The sequence below is a fragment of the Corvus moneduloides genome, chromosome 4 (assembly GCF_009650955.1).
Source record: "Corvus moneduloides isolate bCorMon1 chromosome 4, bCorMon1.pri, whole genome shotgun sequence".
NCBI classification, from domain to species: Eukaryota; Metazoa; Chordata; class Aves; order Passeriformes; family Corvidae; genus Corvus; species Corvus moneduloides.
In genome coordinates, this window is record NC_045479.1 from 38,460,255 (window position 1) to 38,486,401 (window position 26,147).

At 41.3% G+C, this 26,147-nt stretch overlaps 1 long non-coding RNA gene across 1 annotated transcript; it reads right to left on the reverse strand.

Moving 5' to 3' along the window:
• Positions 1-1,453: 1,453 nt before the first annotated feature.
• On the reverse strand, positions 1,454-25,242 carry LOC116442564. Its single transcript, XR_004239595.1, has 3 exons — positions 25,201-25,242; positions 24,162-24,294; positions 1,454-2,514 (listed from the first exon to the last, which is right to left on the reverse strand). It is a non-coding gene; the product is annotated as an uncharacterized LOC116442564 (long non-coding RNA).
• Positions 25,243-26,147: the final 905 nt, after the last annotated feature.

Below are 26,147 nucleotides of genomic sequence, written 5' to 3' on the forward strand. Positions count from 1 at the left end.
CACAATGTGCTACAATTGTTGTAAAATATTAGTCTGGTTTAGCTTGGAAGAACTGTACTTGACTATGAGTCCTTTGCTTTTGAAATTTAAAAATATATAAATAAATGATGGTAATTGTGGGCAGAATAAACTCTTGCAAGGGGCTTAACTCTACAAAGAATTATCCTAATTATTCCTTACAGGTCCCTAAGAGTGAGGATGCCGTGAAAGGGATGTTTTACAGGGGTTCCAAAATTACAGAGAAGTTGCTCATCTTTCTTCAAATATGTAGGCATTATTAAAAGGAGCTAAACTATTTATTTTATGTTTAAGAAATGGTTTATAATTTTCTCTGTAATTGCCTTAATGTCAATCAAAATGATGTAAAAGTCTTGAAAGGAAAAATATATAAGATCTATTAAAACAACTCTATTTATAATGTATGGGTTGACAGAAGAGAATGTGAGGAGGCTGAGGACGGACATTACAATTTCTCATCAAAAACTCTTCCTGCACACAGTTATCTTTTTCTTCTCGTATACCAAAAGTTACTTCTCTTCAACAGCTCTCCCAGAAGAGGTGTCAAAGGAGATGAGACAAGTATACTACAGTCAAAACCACGGATTTGCTGCAGTACTGCTACTGTCAGCTCGGCAATGTTGTCATCTTTGTGTGCATGGGACTCTGGGCAGGGTACCCACAAGGTAATTAAAGTGCAGTCTACATGCTTATACTCAAAACTTTGATGCTAAATGCTTCTCTGAAGCAGGTGTTTCCCCAGAAAAAGTTCAGATACATATCTCCCAAAATAAATTATAACAATATTCTCTCCTTGCTTATGAAGGTGTGGCTTTCAATACCTCCAAAGGGAGGAGGGTCGACCCTCTGTTTCACACACCTTGGCTGGACACTCTATCCACTGAAGTTTAAAATGCAGGAGTTCTTTTTGCTTTAAGAAAAATAGTGATTGAAAGAGCCATGTGATATAAGATGTCCCATTTGGACTACCCTCTCCTGCCCAATTCCTCACTAGCTAACTCGACATTCAGACCTGTTTCTCATGAGGTCTTCTCTAGTTTCTTCTCTGAGAGTTTATCCTTTTTATAGTAGCCTGAGCATCTATCCAGAGCATTTTGTACACAGATATTTGGAAAGAGGGAATACTTCAATGGCAACTTCAAGACATATGATACACAAATCACAGAATATTCTGAGTTGCAAGGGACGCAAACGACCAATTCCAGCCCTTAAGTGAATGGCCTGTACAGGGATCAAACCCACAACCTTGGTGTTATTAGCACCATGCTCTAAACAGCTGAGCTAATCTCAGGGTCACTTTTATCCTAAACTGTTCTCTGCTTATCAGCAAGTGGTTGCACATACATTATTGTCAATTCCTTAGCACTTATGTCAATTAAAAGTTGGTGAACAGTGCTGATCCCTCATTACCAGCAAAGTTTTCATTAGTCTTCACCTCATCCAGCTGACAGTGTGGTTCAGTTTAAAAATGTGAAAAGGGCTCCATGCTCAGTACTGAATGTAAAGAATAGTCAGAGCAACAAACGCATGCTCAGATGTCACAAACATTTATTTTTAGGCTTAAATGGAAATTATAGCTAAACAAAATTATTCTCAGATGTGTAAATAAAGCAGAGTTTAGTCTTGTAAATATGAGGTCATGACAACACTCATGATGATATAAACATTATTCATGTGATGTGATAACATACAAAAAATACTTTGCTAGAAGCAAGGTATGATTTGAAAGACACACCTTCCACTGAAGCATCATGTGTTACTGCCTAAAGTATGGCTTCGAGCTTAAAACCAAACTTTTTATGACTTCAACCATAAAATCTTCATATTTACATCTCACATATTGACAACTGTCAGCTCAAATCTGATGAAGTTCCAAAGAAAAGTTGTGTTCTGCTGTTGGGCAATCCTACAAAGTGGATTGCCCAATCATCAGCAAGTGTCCTGCAGCCTGAACTCAGGCAGCTTCCCTGCTGACAAAGCACAAACTAGAGATTACCTGGCTCATGCTTCCATGGTAATGGCGCCTCTTCAGTGGTAACAGAAAGAAAAAGCAGCAAGCAGATATTGTAGTCAGGAGTCACCATTTATGCATCAAATATGCAAGGGAAGGTCAATTATCCTCTTTGTTCAAAGTGGCCTTTCACAGTTGAGGCAAAGCATTTCAAGATTCATTGGAGTGTTCAGATTCCTCTAAGCCTGCTTATTCAGGTAAGGGTTTCTGCTAGAAAACCTAAAGCTATGCCATGTGAGGCAGGGCTGTGGAAAACAAGGATGGAGGAAAGGGGGAGGTTAGGGCTACATGCCAGCAGCTGACAGCCATGGCTGGGTGCCTTCAGGTCCTTCCTCCTCAATGCTGACTTACAGAGGCTTTCCTTGATGCAGGTGATTGCTCCTCTCCTGAAGTTGCAGCAAGGCTCTTAGGGCTGCTGAGGTTTTGAATTCAGAGCTGACTCAGGATCTGGGCTGGGCTGGGCTTGGCAGGATTGAGTGGCACAGCTGAAAGACACATACTGAAAGTCTGAAAAAATTTTAGGATGCCATTATCTCATCTGTTGTCAGGCAAATAGACCTGCCTGTGACAGGAGAGCAAACTCCATAGGTTTTGGTTTCCTCTGCTGTCATTTTTTCAGTCAACAAACTGATTTAAACCAAGCATGGATCTATGTTAAACAAAAGCCCCAACAGTCTGATTTTCATAAATGTTTAAGGACACTTTGTACCACTCTGCCAGCTTAAATGGACCTTGTAGACCTAGTAAACCATTTTTGCATTCCCTATAATGCTTCTGATATTACATATAAGGAATAAAGCAGCATTCATATAAGTAACAGTCAAGACCTAAAATGCGGTCTCTCAAGATTTCTACAGAGAGAAAACAAAAGCACTGAAAAATTATCTCGTCCCACATGATAACCCCATAATCATGCAATCAATCTTACCTCTTACTATAAAAAATACTACCACAGCTGTGGCAGTAATTAGTAAGTCAAAGAGAAAGTAAAATATATTAGAATGAAAAGTCAGTAGTATATTTTTCTGGTGCAAAGGTTGGCTTGAGTTTGGCTCAACTTTAGTTAGTTTAAATATTAGCAGATTTTTGCCTAGATTTGTCTTCAAGTAAGAAGCAATAAACAATGGTGAAAGCTCTAAAGTTACCCAGTCTTTTTGAATAAAGGTACTGCACATGATGGGAGAAGAAAATCCCTAGTTACAACACTGTTTTATGCTTCCAGCTTTTGAAACCATGTCCTCTGCACTGGGGACGCAGAGATTTTTTTCCTGGGGAGCCCCAGGAAAAGCTCTGTTGCCACTGTTGTCAATATGTCAACAGCATGGTTTAACTGGTAGGATTCTCACAAAAATATTGACAGTCTGTGGTGGACTAACCCTGGCTGGGCATCGGGTGCCCAGTAAAGCTGCTCTATCCCTCCCCTCCTCAGCTGGACAGGGGAGATAAAATACAAGCAAAGGCTTGTGGGTCTAGATTAAGGACAGGGAAAGATCACTCACCAGTTATGGGCAGAACAGACTTGACTTGGGGAAATTAGTTAAATTTATAAACCATCAAATCAGAGTAGGATAATGAGAAAATAAAAACAGATCTTAAAATTTTCCTTCAACTTGCCTTCCTCCAACTCCTTCCTTTTTCCAGGGCTTAACTTGCTTCCAATTTTCTCTACCTCCTCCCCTCCAATGGAGCAGAGGAACAGAGAACTGGAGCTGTGGTCAGTGCATCACACATTGTCTCTACCACTCCTTCCTTCTCAGGGAAAGGATCCCTCAAACTCTTCCCCTATTCTAGCATGGGGTCCCTCCCATGGGAGACAGGACCCTGCTCCAGCATGGGCTTCCCACTGGGCCACAGCCTTCATCAGGCCTCCACCTGCTCCACTGTGGGGTCTTCCATGGGCTGTAGCTGGATGTCTGCTCCTGTGTGGTCCTCCATGGGCTGCAGGGGGACAGCCTGTCTCACCATGGGCTGCACCACGGGCTGCAGAGGAATCTCTGCTTCAGTGCCTGGAGCGCCTCCTCCCCTCCTTCTTCTCTGACCTTGGTGTCTACAGGGTTCTTGCTCTCACATTTTCTCATCCAGTAAACATTTGGATGATGATGCACAGGCTTTGTTTCCCCCCTTCTTAAGTCTGTTACCCCAGAGGTGCTACCACCATCACTGATATGCTCGGCCTTGGTCCATCCTGGAGCTGACTGGCATTGGCTCTGCTGCATATGGGGGAAGCTTCTGGCAGCTTCTCACAGAAGGCAACCCTGCAGACAACCACTACCAAAACCTTGCCACGCAAATCAAATACCCTGTTGATCAAAAAATATGTGCTAAAAACTGTGCTGTCTGCACCACCACAGGTTTGATCCATGTTCTTCAAAGACATTGTATGACACAGGATATACAAGGAAAGGGATACAGAAGGAGTGAAAATTCGGCACATATTCCTTTCAGGTCTCCCAAACACAGTAAGAAAGACTTCAGGGGGTATTTACAAGAGCTGTCAATGCTGTTCTGCCTCCATGGTCTCTTCAGATTCTGCAGAGAGGGAAGCAGCCCCCATTCTGCCCCACAGACTGGTGCCTGCTCTGACCTGGTCCCTTGAGCAGCCCTTTTTGCCAACAGACTTTAAGCAGGAGCTGGGGACCATCAGCTTCATCAGGTTGCTGATGACTGACACAAATCCACTGTAAGGTGAACAAACCCCAGAGAACAGAATGAAGAGACCAGAGATTCCAACTGAAGATCCAAATTCCAGTCATGTTCCCAACCCAAATTAACCACAGTGGCCGCTGTACAGATGTAATGATTGAAGAATAGGCTGCATAAATATAAAGGTGTGTGATTTTTATATTTGCCATTTTAAAAACCAGTGATAGTCACACAGCGAGGAAAATGCTGCATTTTATGAGTCATTAGCCCCCTTTATGAGATACATTTTGGACTGTATACCACTGTATTGCAAGAGAAAGTATTTCAATAAGATTAATTAGCTGATGTTTGTAAAACATTTTGAATCTGGAAGCACCGTATAAATGTGAGCTATTATTATTGTTATTTATTATAAGGGAGATGCAAATCCTCTCTAACTGTTGACTAAAGCCTTGCAATTTTTATGGTCACAACTTTGTCAAACAGATTTTTATCTTCCTAGCAACAATGCGCTCCCAAAGATGTTGAGTCTTTAATCAACAGCTGTGATACCTCAAGCAAGTTATGAATTTTCCTTGATTTACAGCAGTTGAGTTTTTTAAAATTTTTTTTAGGGATGGGGCGGGGAGAAGCGTGTCCTTTTCAAAACATGTAACATAAGGCCAAAATCTCCTTGAAGGAAAACCACGTTCACCCCAGTGAGGCTATTAAATCCATGTTCAGGCACTCAGTGAATGACCTGATTTTCATTGCACGAAGGAGGTAGTGATTCCCACTGAACCTGCCAGGAGCTGCTCTGGGAACACACACCCTTAACAACATCACTTATTTTCTTGTCTAGGTCTGGCTGCAGGATGCTCTGTTTAGACATGGCTAGATTGTTTTTTGAGTGTTTTTTCTGTTCATAGCTACCAGTTTGTTTGCTTTAAATCCTGGTCCTTCGTACAGAAAGATCTGTGCAAATACCAAGGGAGCTTGAGTTATTCAACAGAGTCCCTGAAGGGAAAGAAAGCACCGCCACAGCTTCCCCAGAGCCCTGATAATTATTCCACATGGTAAGAATTCCTAAGGGAATCCCTAAGAGGAGTTGTCAGCAGCATTTTTATACTCTCTTAACCTGATGCAGACAGCAACACATGTGCAAGCCAAGGACAGATAGAAACTGATTCTTCTTTCAGATTCTCCTTCAGGGTGTCAGCATGGGCAATGTTTACTGGAAACTGAGGCCACTTGTGTGATGAAAAGCTATTCTCTCCATCAGTACTATTGAAAAACACCTGGAAGAAGCAGAGGATCGCACTTGCAGTATTCAGCCATTAGTATCACTTAGAGAGGAGTTCTGGGAAGCCCTGACTCTCCTATAGCCAATGGGAGTGTTTCACATTTTTCACATGCATACATACAGCCTACTCTTGCAATTATGCCCTTTGAGCAGAAAAGTTTGAAAACACTGGCTTTTTGTACACCTGCAGCGTGGCATTTGCAATACTACAGGCTTGATGCAGAGTGGCTGGGAAGTTGCCCGGCAGAAAAGGACCCAGGGGTGCTCGTTCACAACAGCTGAATGTGAGCCAGTGTATGCCCAGGTGGCCAAGGAGGCCAATGGCATCCTGGCTTGTATCAGCAATAGTGTGGCCGGCAGGACCAGGACAGTGACTGTCTCCTTTTACTTGGCACTGGTGAGGCCATACCTCAAATATTGTTTTGGACCTCTCACTACAAGAAGGACATTGAGGTGCTGAAGCAAGTCCAGAGAAGAGCAACAAAGTTGGTGAAGGCTCTGGAGCACAAGTCTGATGAGGGGCAGCTGAGGGAGCTGAGGTTGTTTAGTCCAGAGGAAAGAAGGCTCAGTGAAGGCCTTATCACTCTCTACAACTGCCTGAAAGGAGGCTGTAGCCAGGTGGGGATTGGTCTCTTCTCCCAGACAACAAGTGACAGGACAAAAGGAAATGGCCTCAAGCTGCACCAAGGGAGATTTAGATTGGATATTAGTAAAAATTTTGTCACAGAAAGGGTTGTCAATCACTGCAACAGGCTGCTCAGGGGAGTGTTGAATCACCAAACCTGGATGTATTTACAAGATGACTGGATGTGGCACTTGAGGACATGGTTTGTTGGTGGGCTTGGCAGCGCTGGATTGATGGTTGGACTTGTCCAAACTAAATGATGCTGTGATTATTTTCCAGGGAAGATGTACATCACACATGATACATGAAATCAATTTGAAGTTGTGAGTCGCACATATACTTTCTTATCATACCTGGGTTTTCTGCACAACAAACATTTCTGTCCAGCAATTCACTTTAAAGACATCAGTGGAGAACTTCACCAGATTATTGCCAGAACAGGTCAGCTCACTGAGAGAGCCACATCTCTTATGAATGCCAGCCAATTCCACCATCTAATCAATGAAATATTTTATTTTAATAATAATATTTTAGTCAATGTTAATCAATATTATATTTAATTTTATTATTATTAATAATAATAAGATGTTTTATCATTTGGGACATTCAATACTGGGGATATGTGTGCAGCCTTCCCTTTGCCTTTACAACATGAGTCCACCAGGATGTCCATCCCCCACTAACAGAATCTTCTGTGGACCCATGGTAACGTCAATCCTGACCCAAAGTTCTGTGAACCCTAATAAGTCATCTGTTCACAACTGAGTGCAAGCTACAGGCACCTACTTACACACAGGCAGGTTATTGCAACAACTGTTTTGGGCAAACCCTGCCAATCTCTCATATGGATGACTCTATCTCGGTGGCAGAGAAATGCAGGTATAGGGTAAGGCAGAAAAGGTTTAGTTGCTGGTTTTTATATTACTGTAAAATAAAAACTTGCTGTTTCTCAAATAAAATTCTATGACTATGTGGATCAACCAGCCATTCCCCATGGGAGAAAAGAAGGTGGCATTGACAGAGGAGTCGCATGTGGATCTTGCTTGCTTCTCCCATCCCACAGTACAAACTCTTCACCCACAGGGATCTCCTCTAGCGGTTCTCGAATTTGGGCCATAAATAGGGCTTCAAGCATACACACAATAAATGTGAACTTCAAAATTGTGTTGCCTTATTTATTTTGCCTGCCTAGCGTAGCACTGGCATTTCAGGACAGATGTAATTTTTTTTCCAAAAATAAGCATATTTTAATTAAATCCTGCAGTAAATAATTACATTTGTACTCCAGGGCTGTCAAATATTTCATTGAAAGTCAATCTAAAATAAATACTTCTATTAAAAATGTCATTTTTTCTTAACTCCAGTTTGCCTCTATAGCCATACTGAAAGACATGAATATTTCTCTCTGATACATATTTAGCTGAGAGGATTATATTTTGCTCTAAGTGTTTCCCACTAAACATTGTGACAAAGTTATGTGGATGTTGCATGACAATTTGATGTTTCAACTGAAATTTAAAAACTGCTGTATATGCATATATTTATGCTTCACTAGATTGTGACACGAAAGCCCCTGTATCTCAGTATTCTGTTGAATCCACAGCTACCTTAAATTTGTAGACATTGCTATCCTCGCATAAGAATCACCCATTAAATTGGGATGATTGGAGAACTATTTTTGGGCTTTACAGAGATTAACCAGACTTTACTTCCCACCATTGAAAATGTTTCTGCGACATGCTGCACATTGGCAACAGAATAAGATTTTGACAGGTGCAAGAAATTGCTATGTCCCCTCAGATGTTCATTGGATTTTTACAAGATGAGCTCCCAGAAAGCTGCTGGGTACTGCTGTATGGGCACAGTTACTGTGAGTACTAGAAAAACGTGTTAACTAAGCAATCTGCATACACTCAGCAGTACGAGCTCCAAGAAAATGGAGCTTCTCCAACATATCTTAGGGAACGGAGTGTGTGGTTCCCATCCCACAAACCCAGCTGTGCAGGATAGGGGAAGAGGCAGGGAAGAACTGAGCCACTGCTTCATTTCCTCTCTATCCCCCCCACCCCATTCAAACTCACGGTAATTTAAGGAACGGGAATGAGTTTGATAGAAGCAAACCTCCCTTCTTAAGCTAAACCCACCTTACACAGTCAGATATTCTGTATTTAACAACACAGTCATGCAGTGACTGGAAGAAAGATTTTCTGTGCTGGACAGGTATGCACAGCAAATTTATCTGTGAAGATAGCCAGCCTCACTGAATACAACCTTGTCAGAGGTGCACTGAATGAGTCCGTGTACATACTTTGTACTGCTCAGTATTGACATTCAGGTGGAAGAATACAAGCAGGTATTCTTCCAGGATAGCATCTTTTGAATTTCTCTTTAAATTATAAAAATACCTGTGCTGAACATAAACAGCATCTACACGTGATGTGTCATGTGCTCAAAATTTTTATTGGTATCTGCTGTGCTGCAGAAAAGTCTTACACTGAAGGAACCAACTCTTTTCTCAAAAAGTTTGTGTGACTCTGTGCTGAGACTCTGACCAATGTTATAATAACCCTTGCCTGTAACTGGTTGCTTCCCATCAAGCCTGGGCTTGCAATTCGATTTCCTGCATTCACAGTCATGAGTCCCAGGCAACCTACTTAGATCACACCTACCTGAGTAACCGCTCTTTTCCTGATTCCCCCTGACCTCCAGCATCAGCACCAATGTCTACTTTGAGTACCCAGGAACAGAAGAGGGAAAGAGGAGCAGGGAAGAAATAGTCCTTGTGCTTCCCCTCTTTTTCCTGGACCTCAGAAGGGGTCAGGAACACATGGTGTACAAGGAATGTTGGGGTCCCTTCCCCCCTGCCATGTAGCCCTGGCAGAGGGGCCCTGAGGGGACAGACACGGGGTTTCGCTGCCCCTGGTCAGCCTCATTCCCCTTTGGTTGTTTTGTGTTCCCCTGCCCGGGAAGGACTCTCGGGTCCCGTGATTGAGCAGTTCCTCGGCAGAGCCCCGGCCATGCAGCTGGGGAAATAAACATCTCTGAAACATATACCAAGGATCTGTCCATAGATATATATATTTCTTTTCCACGGGCCTTGTTGTCCGATACATGTGTTGCAGTATCTGCACTGTAACAAAGGAGTGGCAGACAGCTCGGTTTATGGAATCTGAAAAACAGATTAATCTTCTTGCTGTCTTCAGCTACCTAACAGAAGTGTACAGGCAGGGCAGAAACCGACTTCTCACAAAAGATAGAATGAGAGACGGGCAGAAGGTGCAACACAGGAAACTTTTGTTAGAAGCAAGTTGACAAAATTTGTCCCTGAGGCCAGTCAAACATTCAACCAGATTGACCAGAGGGAATATAGCATCTTGATCAACAGAGATACTCAAAAATTGACTGGACAAGATCCTGAGCAGTATGATTTCAGTAGACCTGCTTCAGTTCAGGGCTTGGACCAGATAACCAAGAAGTGATTCACCACAAGTGAACCTAACTACCCTATTGCACTCTGACCTCCAAGGGCACTGAAATAAGGGGAGATGCCACATATGCTGGGTAGCTTTAATGATTTACACAAATTTCAAGCCCCAGAGTTGAGTTATCACTTGGGTTTAATGTCTGATGAGGATGTCCCTCGTCAAGCTTCCCAAGCTCATGCTGATAAAGGTTTGCATGCATTTGTTCTATAGCTAGATAGCTAGATAGCTAGCTAGCTATCAGAAGACTTATGTGGCAATTTAATGCTTTATGGCAAGTGTCTGATAGTAAAGGAAGCAATCAAAACCCCCCAAATATTCTGCTAGGCAGTAACAGGGAAGAGCTACCAGGGTCTTGTCATTATCTCCCCCACTGATCCTTTGGGAATTCTTTTTACTGTTTCTGTCTCTGTAGCAAAAACATTGTCCTCTTCCTACTATTCGCTCTATTAGATACCTCTGCACCATCACAGCACTTGACTATAACAAAATTAGAGAAGCAATCTTGTTCCCCTGAATGTCATGGTGCTAGTACAACCTCCTTTTGCAAGAAGGATGACCTTACTTCCCATGCCTGTGATCCTACAGCCATCAGAGTTACGCAGAGATGAGTCATTGTTTCCTTTCAATGACATACCACTGGAACAAAACAACAAGCATTTTTTTGTCATAGGAAATGTCATAGGAAATGCACCTATCCATCGTGAAATAAATAGCAATTTACTCAATAAATTGCAGGGATTAATGGAAACCTCAAAACTAATGTAAATGGTCTTGGTGAGAAAACAAAAATCTGGAAATCACATTGCCTTTAGTTGATTGAAATCAATCATCATTGATTGAAAAACATGTGCAAATATGTATCACTTAAGTAAATTCATCCTTCTCCACTATAAAATCTATCAATCACAGGAACAATGAATATCACTGGATGATGACATTTTGAATGTTGAGTGCATTTTGTACTAATTGTAGTATTTTATTATGTCATCAAGTGAAGGAAAACTGTCAGTGTTCTCAATAGCTGTGTACACAATAAATGCCTGAGAGATTTTTGCCATTTGTCAAGCAAATATCTGTGCCTCAATTATTGTTTCACTTCAGCAAATATAGAATCGACCCACAAAGAGTGACAGTGGGAGAGCACTGCCACATTTGTAACTCTGTAACTCTGCCAGGGAATGATTTAGCCAAATACCCATATGGTGTGAATCAACACAGCTCCAGAATTCTTCAGTATTAAACTACTTTAGACCATCCAAAAACATGGCCCATGGAAATCACCAGTAGGTCTTCCAGTCACACATGTGGGCGGGAGTGTCCACTGTACTCTTTGCATTCCAGCCTCTCTCAGACTCAGCCTAAATCTCCCTCCATCTGATGCTTCCCAGGCAGTGCCACCACTGATAGGGAATCTCAGCATCCATGTGGAAAAAATAATATGCTATTGGTAGCCTAAATGCTTGAAGAAGCTTGGCTTAAGAATTTTTTTTTAAAATCATAAATAGTAATAAAAAAAGAACAGAAATCAAAATAATAATAAAATGGGGATTTTTAGCTACAGATATATTACCTCCTAATTTCTAAACCACATCTCCTCATTTTTTGGATGTGACACAGTCCTGCTACTATGCTTTGATTGGTTAAGATATTAAGACAAAAAATAGTGCTGTTTTCCCATTTTCCCAACATGCAATTGAACCTCTTCATTCTTCACGATGTTTTTCCTGACAGTGTCATAATTTTCTTCTTCACAATTTCTCTTCTCTAAGCAGTTAGGAGCATTTCAGATTTCAGGCAGTTGATACTACCTATTGTTTGAGATTCTCTTTTGGAAGTTGATTGCTGTCCATTTATTGGAAAAATGGACCAAGAAGGGAACTGCATTCAAGAAAAAACCTCAATGTCCAGAGTTTTGCAGAGCTAAAAATGCATCATCCACACAGACATATAACTTAATCCTCAGCTGTAATGATTGCAGTAGCTGGTAGTACTGATCCACTTTAAACTCTAACCATTTTCAGAATCTCTTTGACTTTCTTCTATGTGCAATATCTCCTTTCACAAAGTCTTCAATTTTGATCAAGTTGTGTTTATGAAAGAGAGATGGCTCCTAAAATCAGGAACCACTTTTTGGAGTAAATTCCTTTTATGTGCATAGGCTACAATAAACCAGCTTGAGCAGGGTTGATTCCTACTGAAATACATAGGAGAAAAAAAATATAAAGTGCTGAGAGGGTGTTATGAACTCCTGGTAAATCTGTTTCCCCACATGGCTAAATTTGCAGGATGGCTTTGCAATAGTCTGTCTGAGTAAAAAGTTCTTTAACATGTTAAAGAGCCATTGTTGTCTATTTCAGTGGTTTTCTGCCATGTTATAATTAATGACATTTTGTGCTGATTCATTTTTTCTGTATTCATTAAAATGATACAATCAAGTCATTTTGGCAAAATATTTAATAAATTTTTATGACAGGGAATATAGTCTTTAATTTTCATGCTACTGAATAACTAGAGAGAAAAATCAAATAAGAGCTTGTTTACATGAAAAATTAGAAGAGCTATTTCACTTTAAAAGCATGTCCTTCCTTAAGCCTAAATAACTCTCAAAAAGGCCTAATCTAGGGATTGAGTAAAACAATGAACTTATGCCTGTGTAACTTGGTTTATACTCAGGACCTAAAATAAGTGCCTCCATTTGTTTTCTCCATTTTAATCAAATGCTATTAGAAATACGGGATTTTCTAGGCATATGCTCCCACCCATGTGCAGGCCCATCTCATCAACATTTTGTCAGTCCTATCCTAACACACTGTGCCTATCTATATATGTGTGAGTACACACACAGCACCTCCTATTGCCTCAGATGCCTGCTGTGCACTTTATGTATCTGACTGCTGCTAGATATGGGGCACCATGCTGTGGCAACTAATGAATTTTTTCCTGGTCGAGGGATTGTGGGGTCTTCTACAGCAGCAGGTTTTGTGCTAACCTAGGTTATGCTAATGCCATACAAAACTTCATGAAAGACTCGGTCACTGTATTTCAAGTATTTCAAAAATTCCCCGGAATACCTTTGCACATTTTTCCTCCCTTTAATGTATTTAAATTTCTGTCCTGAATGATTCAAGAGCAACCTCTGAATTCAATTGTATCCTTTCAATTGATTCCCAGTATATTTCCAACCCTGCTTGAGGTCAAGTTCAAATAATGGGCCAACAACAACCTTATGAAATTCAACAAGGACAAATGCAATGTGGTTCTCCTGGGAAGAAGAAATCCTTGCAACAAGGTAGGCTGGGGAGCGGCTCTGCACAGGACATCCTGGGCACACCAGTGGGTCAGCCCAGGCCAGCAGCGAGCCTGCAGTGAAGGCCAGCAGTGCCCTGGGTTCCGTCAGCAGGACCACAGCCAGCAGACCAAGGAAAGTGATTATTCCCTGTACTTGGCAGCTGTTAGACCACATCGAGAGCCCTGTGTCCAGTCTGGGGCTCCACAGTACAGGAAAGGCATTGATAAACGAGAGCAGCCCAGGGCAGGGATGGAGTACGTGCCCTGTGAGGACAAGTTGTGAGGGACCAGAGTTTGTTCACCTGGAGAGGAAATGTCTCTGAGGGCACCACAGAAAAGCCCCCAGCATCAACGAGGAGCTCGTCAAGGAAACAGAGCCAGGCTTCTCCCAGTGGCACGTGTCTGGGGGCTGAGAGATAAAGGACATTAAGTGAAACCACAGAAGTTCAGATCAGACAGAAGAAATGTTTCCTTGTGAGGACAACCAAGCAGAGGAGCCATATTGCCCAAAGGAGATCTACAGTCTCTGTCCCTGGAGGTTTTGAAGTGCACACTCTGGGTAGAGTCCAGGGCAATCTGTTCTGAACTTCTGAGCATGGGGTTGGACTAGAGGCCTCCTGAGGCCCCTTCCGGTCCAAATTACCCTGTAATCCAATATGGGCCAGAGAGGAATTAAGCTATGCAATATATTCCCTTTGTGATTAGGGCAATATGAAATGTCACTGATGTCCTTCTCCCTCTCAAGACATGTATTGTTTCAAATCATGCAGGCATGTCATAAAGCTTACCTAAGCAAGTCTTTGAAATAAGGTGAAAAAATTCTTCCTTTTTTTTTGATTCTGAAAGTTATGAAACATGAGCACAAGATGAAATAATGCATTGCTAAAACCAGAATAATTTGCAGAAGCATTCAATCAGATAGTTTAGAGGAAATAAAGCCCTAGCATTAGGTTATGCTAAATATAAAGAGCCAAACTAAGTCTGGATGTAACTCTTTAGGGTTTTGATTGAGTAACTTGATACCTGAATGTAATATAAAAATACTTTTGAGTTTTTCACATAGCTAATGCCCTGCTGGCCTGGAAAAGGGATTAGAAATTCAAAGACACGAGGAGAATTGTGGCAGAGCAAGAGTTTGGCCGTAGGGAAATCTCAGAGCGTCTCATAGATGCTTTCACTTAGTGATCTGTCTATGACTAAATGTCTTCTCCAAACATAAAGTGAAGAGAGGACATTGAATTAAGTATAAATTATTATAGTATTATCTGGCTGACTTGGATTTTTAGACTGAAAATTTCAGACCAGACCAAAAGTTAATTATTATTTATTTGCATAATTAGCATCCTACAATGGTACTATTAACTCTTATCTTCTGAACTTTAGCTGTCTTTTACCAGAATCTAGCAAGAGTTCTGAATCTCCACATCATTGAGAAGGCATGGAAATAGAGCTGTGTAACTGTACTATAAGATCATCTCTATACTTTCTAAGCAAAGTAATCATTCAGTGTAAGCTATCGGAAACAGAGATCCTTTCCTGTTAGTACCATTAGCATTCTTACTACTTAGCAAAAATTTTAAAACAAATATCAAAGTGCCTTAGCCTGAAGTGAAAAAAACCCAATATGTAACAAAAAGCAATCTTCTTAGGTTCTTGATGTATCAAAAATAGTTAACTGCTCAGCAGTCCCAGCCCTAACTTCTAATAGGATAAACCTAAAAGCTTTGTCAATTAATTAACTTATCCCTACATCTCAAATTAAGAAATCAAATAAACACGTAATTTTCTTTCCTTCCATGCTTCAATTCCCAAAAGTAATGCAAGTATATTTTCTATGAACAGCCTCAAATGATGAAAGTGATGCAAAAGGTACAGTAGATAAATATAGACAGAAAGAAACCTCTGAAATGATTTCTCTATTTGTCTAGAAGAAGAAAAGAGGAAGTGTTGAAGTGCAGAGGTGTTCAAAAGTAGGTGAATGAGACTGTACCTCTGAAAACTTACTGCAAAATTCCCAGTGAAGTTACTTCTGCACAGAAAAGGAAGCAAATAAGAGGGTACCCTCCAGCCCCTGCTTAATAAAATGTCAAATGGGGCCCTTCCTTCTGTTCACTTCTAACAAAAAGATAAAGAGCCACTTGTTATCCTCCTCTTCAAAATCATTATCAGCTTAGGACCTCTTCACTCAGAAGTGACTTGAGTCCACATCTGCTGCAAGTGTCCAAACCAATAGTTTTTCAAGAAGGTTGACAAAATATAGTGAAAGTGGGACATTTTCACTTGAAAAGGAGGAAAATAAGTATTGCTATCAGTGGATGTTCTGCTGCTCTTCTCATGCAGGTGTGTCTCAGAGCCAATGGGGAGAACAGCAGGGTATGGCAGGCACAGGGATCTTTATGATAGTGCAGCTCTGTCCAGCCTGTAGCTCTGTCCTTGGGACCTGCAGTACAGAGATGCCATTAATCGGACTCCTGATCCTGGGACTTTCTCTTTTACTTTTAAATGTCTCTTGCTAATTCCAAAATTCAAGGAAATATGGAGTTGTTAGTCCCATTATTTGATCAAATAGGTGTCAGGGATTATCCAAGAGAGAAAAATTTAGGCTGAGAATGGTGGTGCCTTTCTATCACCGTGAGTTCAGCACTGAAGCTCCAGACTGATGTTGAAAAAGCAACTTTGAATGGGTGCCTCTTGAGTAATTCTGAACTGGTTCCTGTGAGTAACTCTGCTTGGTTTTCCACTTCAATGGAGGGGTCTTCATTTACCCCTATGGAGCACAGTGCACAGGAGAGTTAAGGACTTCACTTCAGGAGCTAGTAATCAGATACCCAAAAAGTTGCAGCTTGGCAAGTGACTCTTTACCAGTCATGTCCACTGCTGGCAAGACATTTCTATCCTCCCAGTGAATTCTGTCCCTAAAATATAAGGATCCTAATTTGGCACTAGGGAGTTCAAATGCTGTGATTTTTTTTTTTCCTGAGAAGAAAAAAAGAAAGATTGTGGAAAGGGTAAGTATGGGGGAAAAGAATTTGCTTATGAATTAATAGATGATCAAACAGAATGGGTTTGAATGTGAAAATCCATCTGAAATAAATAAATTCTTAATATACCTAATTTTGACAAGATGCTGGTAGGTATTATAGGATTTTTTTTTCTTCAGGGAGCCCGTTTGCTGTTTCTTCTGCAATCCAGAAGCCTCCATCAACCCATGGTTGTTCTTGAGATATCTCACTATCTCAGGGAGAACCCCTGTTGCTATTTAAGTCATCTTCTTGTTGAACATGCAGATGATATATCTGAACGTGAGACTCTTCTATTTCTCACTGCAAGGTAAGGATATAACTAATTCATGTCAGCAGTCACTATATGAAACAGAAATTATTTCAGATTCTTTCAGGAATTGTCTAAGCCTAAGCCTATCAGCCCAGCAAGGTATTTGGACATCCTAGCTTAAAGCGTATGAGCTACCCTAGGATTTCATGTGATTTAGATTACTTGAGTTCATTTACTGAATCAGGTTGGCATGAAACACTAATCCTTCTCTTGCCTCCCTCTGACGTGTATTTCTATCTATTTTGTGGATGGTAGGTACTCCAGTTTCACAACCAGGCACAGAATTGCAACAGTAGTTGTGGTTCTCAGAGAAATTGCATTAAAAATGATGCCCAGGAACAGTTTTACCTGTTGCTGCATTTAAAAAGGTGACATACAATTATAGGATTTATATCTAGTGTAAAATTGTACATGCATTACATGTTTGTAGAAGAGATCATACTTTCTAAGTATTCAACAATGACTGACATCAAAAGCCCTGCTACCCAGAGTGAACTGACTCCCTCAAGTTATCCATTGACAGAGCTTCAGTCTGTGGCTGAAATGACTCCTAAGGCCCCACTATTTTGACAGATCCCTTAGACTGCAGCCCTGATACAATTTCTCTTTGGGTTTTTTTGGTTTGGTTTGGGGTTTTTTTTGGTTGGTTGGTAGGTTGGTTTTTTGGTTGGTTGGTTGATTGGTTTTTGGGGTTTTTTGGGGGGGTTGTTTGTTTGTTGTTTGGTGTTTTGTGATGCAATTATGTCCCAAGACCTACTGTACTGATACCTACAGAAAGAAGCTGTGATGATGGACACAACGGACACAGCCTGTGTGTTTCTGCAGGCACAGCATGCCTGGGAAGCTGGGCTGACACCTAAAAGATGAATGAAGCTGCCACCTGGGAGACTGCTGCTTCTCCTCCTGGCCTGGGGGTCAGACAGGCTCTTCTGGATGCTCAGGCTGGGACAGGCCAAGTGCAGTTAAGCAGGGAGATGTTTTGTGCAGGGGGTGAGTGGCCCTTGCCTATCCTCATATTTAGACACCCGTTTGTACACAAAATGGGTTTTGACTGTAGGCTGTGCCTACCTGAAGGTGTGATCTGTAGGATATTTTTGATGTCATTAATGATTAGATTTGCTTGTGTCCACTTACACCAATTCACTCACCCTGTGTACTACCATGTTGTTAGAAATCTAGAACACATGCCAACTAAGATTCTCCATGGGTAAAGCTTTTCTATTATGTTTATCACAATAAAAGGCAAACTGCCCCTGACAGGTATCTCACTGTGCATTGGAGGTAGCAACCTGAAGCCCCTATGAACAATCTGTTTTACTGCAAAAACTGAATCTGGCCCAAGACCTGATCCAATCCCTTCTCTTGGGATATTGAATTGTTCCGCCAGCCCTCTTTCCCCATAGCTCCATGCCATGTCTTCACAAGGCCAAAAGGAAGCACCTTCACCATGTAACCAAAACTCCAAGGCTGGCTGGCAGGTGCCAGCTCTGTGCTGCTCTCTATGGCCAGTACTATGTGCTGACCTCTCATCTGGCTGGAAACACAACACTTATGTAATGAGAGTACATGGCTGAGGTTTGGGGACCTCCCTGTCACATGGGGAATGATGGTCAATCTGCCTACATGATGGAAACGTATTCTGGCCTGTGATGACAAGGGGCTGGACTATTCCCCTAGGAAACCTTATCCAACCCGCTCCAGTTGAGAGACTCCAGCCAGTGATGCACATCCTGATGCATTTTTTATTCTGTTGTCAGCTCCTTCCAAGCCACTGCTTATCTCATACTTAGTATATCTTTGTGGGCTTGATCCTGCACTCAAAAGCACATTTTTATGCTAAAACCCTTGTTCAGCCACATGAGAACCAAGCACATGCTCAGGTCATTGTGGGAATGAGATAAGGTTATTAAGAGAGCAGAATGACCAAGCTCTGCAGAAATATATGCCCAAGCCACCCTTTCCAGCCTTCTTTCTCCACCCCATTCTCCACAGAAAGGGAGATGCATATTTGCACTGTAAATGCATGGGAACCTCCTTTCATCAGTGGACCCAGATTTTAGACAGAATTCAGCACAGACCACAAGCTTCACACCATTCCCTTAACAAGATTCCCTTAACATTCCCTTAACAAGTGCAGCCACTTAATGGGAGAGTTTAAAGGATCAAGTAACTGAAGCAAATTTATTAAAGCGGAGGCACAGAAATTTCAATTAATGATGGTTGGCATCACACAAATTGCTCCTTTTATGAAATACACGCTAAAAAGTGTCTTCAAAGGAATTATTTGACAGTTTCATTAATACATTTCTATGGTTATAGCTCCCAGACTTATCTCTCAACCTTCTTTATTTCCATTCACAACAAAAAAAAATTAAAAAAAGGTTGTAGGGATTTTATTTTCTGCAGAGGAGTAGAGTTTATATCTCAGAGTTTGTTTTGATGGAATAAGAATCAGGATGAGCCTAGCAAACAGTACAAAAGAGATTTGGTTTTTGTCCATAGAAGGAGAGGAGGTTCCACCTGCTAAAATTGACAATTATACACCACATGAATAAATTGACTCTGGATACACCATGTCATATATATCTCCTTGTCAGATACAAGTAAGTGCTTACTTCTCCGTGCACATGAAATCTTAAAACATTCACTTGTAGCGAAAGAAAATAATCTTGCTTCCAAAGCAGGTGGGCTGTGGTAGCCTAAAGTAATCTACAAAGCAGAAAATGCCTCAGTATTAAGTCTTTTGTTATTCAATGCATGTGCATTTTGCAATATAGAATGATAGGATATCTCATATGTACTAAGCACATAAATATTTATCATAGTTTTATAATTACGCTTTTGCTGTGTGGTTCACTGATACAGGGCTTAGAAATTTTCTCTGTTTCCCAGTTTTGCATTTAATAAAATGTACACCAAAGTCCAATTCTCAGATCCAATAGAGCTGAGTGAACTGAGATGTACAGACACTTATGCCTGGCTCTCCGTGCACTACATGAAATTGCCGAAGTGTATTTACAAGACAGAAATAGAGCATCTCAGAGGAGCTACTCTCAAACCTTCTAACAACACTGCCGATTTGTTTCAAGTTGAAATCTTCCTTGCTGGCTACTTCTTCTAGAACTGTAAATATAAACAAACATGTTTAGTAATGACAAATGCTGCCTTCCACATACCAATCATACCTGCTCTTAGTTACAGCAATTTCTACTAAAAAAAACCCAAAAAGCCTACAAACCTTAGCAGCTATATAGACACTTATCATTTTTAAGGCTTGGAGTTAAGCCAGTCACTTGAATTGTGGAGATGTCCATTCCAAATATATTTTCTGTAGTGATCATTGCTGACTTGTCATTGAGATCTAATGGCCTTCTCCAGTTTCTTTACTGCTGAAAAATAATTTTATTTTTCAGTATTTAAGCTCTTCCTTTTATAAGCTTTCTGCTTTTGTTCGCAATATTATTTAACTTGTTCTTCTAAATAAATCTGGAGGAACCTTTGCCTCAAAATCACAATGCCAATTTTATCTCCTTTATCATCCTTTCAGCTGTAGTTCATTCTTTCCGACCGAGTGAGTCAAATTCCCAAGTTCTCACGGCACACTGAACCATAAGTTCTTAATTAATCTCTTCAACAGCAAGTAAAAAAAGAACTTCAATGCAATCCACTCTGACACATATTCAGAGAATAGTGAGCACTCACTCAGCTCAGAACCGGTCTGAAAAGGGAACCTGAAGCACATTAAGCGATTTCCAATCTTTATACCTGAGTCTGACAGTTTATGATTAATGATAAATTGCAAAAAACCCTCTGCTTTGCATCTGTAAAATGACAGCAAGCAGGGAGGTGTCCAGGCATCTGGCCATCACTGCAGCATCAGGAATTCCTGCCTTTACAAGCAAGTTATAAATCACTGAGCACTAAAATCCTCAAAATACTCAGTGAACAAGAAAAAAGATGAGAAAATGGAAGCAGGCACTGTGGCCCTGATACTTGGGGTCCATATGAATGTTTAAAAATGAGGGACTTACATTTGCTGTAAGGCAAACCTGTGCATGGAATTGCTGTTTGCCAAATACAAGAAATAGATCTTCAGCCTCTGCCTTGGTTTTCTTTTGAATTAATGGAATATATTAAGAGAAAAAGAAGTAAAGTCTTAGGGGCAGAATATATACACTGCATTCAGAATGCCCTTAAAAACTGAGATATACAAAATCCAAAATCATAGAAAAAGACAGCAACAAAAATTCTCAACTGATTTTGAAAACTTTATTGGTCACAGTATATCTTTCCAAGAAATACATCCTCTTGAGAAGGGATCTGTGTCAACGAAGGAACCGTCTTCTTTTGACCAGACAGCTATATTCTTGATAACAGTGTATCAAAGAACTTAACTTTCTCAAGCTCCTTTTAACATTTTTTATACACAGATTAATAGTTAGTCACTGGGAAAGCAAAAGCCACAAATGCAAGCAAAGCACAGCAAGGAATTAGTTCATCACTTCCCATGGGCAGGCAGGTGTTCAGCCATCTCCAGGAGAGCAGGGCCCCATCACGTGACAGGTACTTGGGAAGACAAAAGCCACCACTCCAAATGTCCCCCCCTTTTTCCTTCTTCCCCCCACTTTATACACTGAGCATGATGTCCTATGGTCTGGAATATCCCTTTGGTCAGCTGGGGTCACCTGTCCTGGCTGTGTCTCCTCCCAACCTCCCACGCACCCTCAGGTTCCTCACCAGCGTGGCAGTACGAAAAGCTGGAAAGGCCTTGGCTCTGTAAAAGCTTTTCTGTATTATGATCACTGTGCTCAGCACAAATCCAAAACACAGCCCCATACTAGTCACTGTGAAGAAAATTAACTCTACCCCAGCCAAAACCAGCACAGCATGATATACAAACTGCTACCCCCTCTTCTCTGTACATGGGTGGAGAATGGCAAGTGGACCAAATAACATGTCAGAAAACCATTGAAAAGGCAGGCACAGGTTTTTCTCTTCCTTCAGAAATTTGTAAACCCAGACAATGACCATGAATCTTCAGGAGATTATTCATTAAATCAGACTACGGCCATTAGCACAGCTTAAATAGACTCCAAGCAAGTTCAGGGTAAACAAAGAATAAAGGGTTGAATACAAATACAGAAATTCAGCTGCCATCAGATATGAAGAAAGGGAGCTCAACTACAATGCTCCAAAGGGAGCACAGCTCCTGCAGTGACTCAGCTCTGAGTGGGGAGTGAGACACAGCAGCTGGATCTTCTTTTCTCTGGCTGTAGCTGACAATATTTATAAGTTTGCTATGCTAATTTCCCACAGGTCCACCTGGATTTTATCAGCTTATATATTTTCCCGAAAAACAGTTTTTACTTTATCTGCTTTACTAACATTGTGATTTACAGAAAGTGGCTTTGTTTCAGTCTAGGGATTTCTCAAGTCTTAACTTTTCATGCTTCCTCAAATAAAGATTCAGTTCTCCAACTGAATAAACATATAAACAGTGCAGCTTGTGGTCTGGTGATTGTATTGTCACAAAACTATTTTTAAAGAAAATAAGGAATCATTGAAAATCATCTTTTCCCTTTAGAACCAGTTATACTTTCAGCTCTGCTCATCCCAGCAAAGAAAACCCTTTTATTTAAGACAAATGAAGCACATGCAAACAGCATGATCTGCCCATGCTATGTTTTTCACTGACAACTGTTTACAGAACGTATTTTCATCCATCCCTTCTTTCCTTAGTGTTCTTTAGCAGTCTTGTCCAAGACTAGCACCAACTTTAGTAATATTCAGTATGCTGGGATGTAAATGAGAGTCCCACTCAGCAGTAGAAAATTGATGTGCAATACCATCTGACATGTTTGTAGCAGCATTTAATTATTTAATCAATTTAATAACAGAATATTTGAACCACCATTAAAAAAAAAATCACTGGGCATAACCAATTCAGACTATAAATCAGACATCTTGCTCTCTATTTTCATTCTTCAATTACATTCTGTGAACTAATCGGCAACAGTTGATGGGAATTTAGGATGTAGACAGACTATAACAGGTGGAGCAATCAGCTCTTCACAAGAAATTAATTTGTACAGCCGCTATTACTCTCTCATACACACACATCCCGATTTGCACACACAGCCAAGCAGATAGCCCTGAGTATTGCTAATTGTGATTACAGCCAAAAGTCATAAAACACATTTCATTATATTCAGGGGAATGATAGCTGTGCTCATTCATTTATCTGTCTATTTTCTTTGAAATTATCTTTGTAATCTTCAGATATACTTTTGCTTGATTTTATTTCTGATTTTTGAACAAAATAATTGTTTTGTATCGCAGTATTCATACCGGGTTTATTTGAACTTCATTAAAACCACTCTGGTAATTTCTGAATTGAATAAAAAGTATGTTGAAATGTCTAATGATGGTTCTCTTGAGACACAATGAACCACTTCAGTGTGAAAAGTAATAATAAAATGTTTATAACAATATTCCATCAAGACTAAATTTCTCCCATCATGTATCCTCATTTCAACCAGCTAAAATTCTTACTGTCATTAAAGCAAGAAATTCTGGCCCTGGGAAGCTCCCTTAGACATTCAGATTATCTCTCTGGGTGGGGTGCAGTCTTTCTGAAGCCCCCAGGTTCTTCTTCACATTCATGGCACGTCTGATGCTTGGCCCCCCCCAGCAGGAGCTGGAACTGGTGCCTTGCCCATGGGCTGGACCTCCTCCAGCAAACATCAAACCCTGGCAGGCACTGGCCTGTAAACAGTGCTCGAGAGGGTTCAGCAGCTCAGGCAAAAGCCTCTTCCAAGGCAAACTGTAATTGAACCTCTTTTTCAGAAAGCTGTTAAAATCAGCATACAAAAAGATAACACTGCATGCAAGGTATCCTGTGCTGTGTTTGCTGTTCCCAGGGACCCACACTTCTTAATGAGCTGAACTGGGAGTTGAGGGATTGTCTGGGTAATTTAAATTTTAGGGATGATTTGAGGAGCAAAGTGGTTAGTCAAAGCACCTTGTATGAACTGGCTCCTCAGAACTTCAGCACAAGAATATGCCAAACAGCCATTCAGCATGGAATTGGATGGAGATGCTTTAATTTCTATCCTGAATAAAAACTAGATATCTCCTTTGCTGGAGCAGGAGTTGCAGCAGAACCCTTGAGAACCCATAGGAAAGAACAGATACAAGATGTACATTTGTAGCCCAGACAAAAGGACTGGAAACCACTTGTGGTTTCTAACTCCCACTGTCTCTATGTCCCTGGGCATCCCTTCTCAGCTCACCCACACTGCACATCTCCATTCGTGCAGGGGCTCTTTAGCAGGAGGGCTCAGTGGGACTTTCAGACATCTGAAGGGACAAAATCCTCTGCACCCTGTGTTTGAATAGTGTCTGGTCCCCTGCATCACCCAAACACGTCTTGTCTTCAATTTATCATCACTGTACAAGAAGGAAGAAAGCATTTACCTTTATAGTCAGATGACTGGAGAATAAAAAGCCGCATCAGTCATCAGTATCTTGTATTTCAGCATATTTCAAACAGCAAGACATCCAGTTGCTCAGAGACTCTTTATTGGAGTTTATCTTTCCTTCTTTCTACCTGCCATTAATAAAAAGAAAATGGGAGAATATTCTAATATTCTGCGGGTAGAAGGATGTAGTGGTTTGGTCCAAAATACTCATTACTGTTTATCTGCTGTGAGATAAGAATTAGGAGAAATGCAAAACAGGCACCAAACTTGAAAGAATATAAAGAAGTTTATTAACAGACCTAAAAGAAGAAGAGGAAAAAAATTATACCACCTTCAGAACTCTCCTCCTCCCCCCACCTTCCTCCCTTCTCCCACTGACAATGTAAAAAGACAACCCTTAAGATGTTCAGTCTGTTTACCACTTCCATAATAACCTTGTTCAGTCCATTTAGAAAGAGAAGTCTCTTCTTGCTCATGCTATGAAAACATTATCACAACGAGACAGCCGCCCACTTCCAAATATTGTTCAGTCCATTTAGGAAGAGGAGTCTCTCTGCCTGCGTGTGAGTCCTTTCCCCCGATTTGCAGCTTTTCCCGCAACTGCTTTTGAGGGTCCACTCTTGAAGTTTTTTGGGGTACAATTTTAAGGTTGAGCCGTTCAGAAACAAAAACAGAGGCCCTTCTCCTTCCCTGGGAGCAAAGGGTCTTCATCATCTTCATCGTTAGGACTATCTCTGGGAGCATCTCTAGGGACTGAGGTTTTCTCCTTTCCCGTTTGGAGCAAAAGTCCTGATCTGGTTCATCTCTCCCTGTCCAAACTTCTCATGAAATTACAGCTGCGTCAGCATCTGCCTATCTCAGCGCAGGTGCTTTTGCTCACGAGTTGAACACTCCACCCCCCAGATCTTCATGAAATTACAACAGGATACTCTGGTATATCATAGCTTCACAACAGAATTTCAGCTTTAAGCATCTCCTCTCTCTCTTCCCTCAGGTTTTCAGCTCTTCACAGCAATAAAAAGGGTTAATCTCACCTCGGCCTTGCAGCTTTGCAGCTGGAATGTTGAATTTTTCTTATCGCAGTGGAGAGGGGGGAGAGCCGAGCCGCTCCGGCTGCCCACGGCAAGGCAGTGGGGGGGGGTTCCATGGCTGGAACAGGTCCATGGCTTCAGGATGGCCGTGGCCCGGCCCGGCCTGGCCCAAGCAGGGCCTGGCCAGGCCCGCTGGCCCCCACACGGGGCCTGCAGCCACCTGTGCCAGCGCCGGAAACGAGAGAGAGCTTGGAGGGGGAGTTTGCCTATTCTTAAATGTGGATAACAGAGGTGATCACAACTTTAAGTGGCTTAGAGAATTGTCCATATTCAAACTTGCCAGCTGATAGGTTCTATCAGTTCCCAGAGGAAACTGTAAGCACCCCTTAGCAAGGACGTCCCTTCCGGGACTATGCTTGCTAACCTATGACAAAGGAAAAAAGGAATAAACCAGAAGGTAACTGAGATTCTTCTGACACAACAGGAAGAACAGGAAATGATGCTCAACAGAGCTGAAGAAGAAAAAACACCTTGCCATGGGTATGTGTCTATCTGAATTCCCAGCAGAGCGGGGACATGTTACCAGGAAAGTTGTGTCAAGGGGTTCATTCTCTGAAATCTGTGCTGGTAGGTAGTAGTAGCTCACGTTCAGCCTAAGGTTTGTTGTTGCCATAGCTCAGCAAGATGCTCTGTCTTCCTCTCTCACAAACCTCCTATTTTGGCTGACATTACTGACATTTCCAGAGCAGTCAGAACTACAGATAGAGCCTGGCTGGCAGTCAGCTTCAGTTCCAAGAAATACCTTTGTGCTGAACCTTGTCTCCCAGAGGGCACTTCCAGCAGGGCCTTCTCAGCATCAAACGTCACTCTCCCATCATTAAACAGTCAACAGTCCACTGTTCTCCAAAGCATAAAGAGAAGCCCATATGTCTGCTGTCAGAGGGGAAAAA